The sequence below is a fragment of the Trachymyrmex septentrionalis genome, unplaced genomic scaffold, assembly GCF_001594115.1.
Source record: "Trachymyrmex septentrionalis isolate Tsep2-gDNA-1 unplaced genomic scaffold, Tsep1.0 scaffold168, whole genome shotgun sequence".
NCBI classification, from domain to species: Eukaryota; Metazoa; Arthropoda; class Insecta; order Hymenoptera; family Formicidae; genus Trachymyrmex; species Trachymyrmex septentrionalis.
The window spans coordinates 254,868-255,959 of record NW_017304842.1 but is presented as its reverse complement, the minus strand read 5'-3'; positions in this window follow the sequence as shown (position 1 = coordinate 255,959).

Genomic DNA, 1,092 nt, shown 5'->3' with positions numbered 1-1,092 from the left:
AAATAAAGTCATTTTTTTTTTATTATTAAAATATACACTATTATAAATTTATGTATAAATAAAATTTGTAATTTTTAGTAATAGATACTCAACAAACACAAAGTTACATGTAACGTACCTGTTAGTTGTATATACTGCTATCAGGCTGCTCCTCGCCCTAATGAAGTGGACTGCAAGGTTCACAAAATGTTGGCATTCCAAGAATGGATCTGGACACGGAGGAAACGCATAATCTTTATAAAAAGCACTCGTGGAAGCCTCAAGAATATAATGCAATTCTTTATTATTTATTTCCTTGCACAATTTATATTAAAAAATTATTAAAAAATTACATTTAAAGATATATATAGAGGAATGCCCTCTATTATATAAGAGGCGCCTAATATGATATAGCGGCGTTTTGGCTAAACTAAACGCTAGCTGGTGGTCCTACCATGAATTTATTGCTCTTATATTGAAAACTATTTAGTAGACAATTCATTATTAGATCATGCCTATAGTCATTGTAAAATAAAATTTTAAAATTTGGATGTCTTTAAGTTTCTAAACTTTGTTTATTATTTAATTAATAAATATTTGGCAATAAATTCTTCATATAGTGGTAGAGTAAGGTCGCATAAAAAATATATAATAATTAATAGAAAAATATGAGATATGTTGAATTGTTTAATTACAGAAGTTAGATTTGATGATCGTAAACCATAAGACGTGGAAATCGTAATATACTATAAGATATCCAGGGTATTCTTAATGTGAAATAACCGATGCTCCTATATTATAGTGAAAATCGTTGCTAAAATATAAATGTTATTGTATAATAATAAAAAAGACAATCGGAATGAACGTCAAGTGCGTATATATCTGCGACGCTTGATTCTAACTACCTGAAAACGAATTCTGGGTAATCTATCACATGCTCATTTTTCGCGCACGCTGGCTGTGTTTGTATGTATTTTAGAAACATTAAATAAAGTTTTTTAATTGCAATACTGATATACTTTGCGTTTTAGTATCAATTTCTCGGGGCATCTCATATTAGGAGCACAATTTTTTGACTTTGCTCACTTTTTACATTTCTTTAATTTTCAAAAA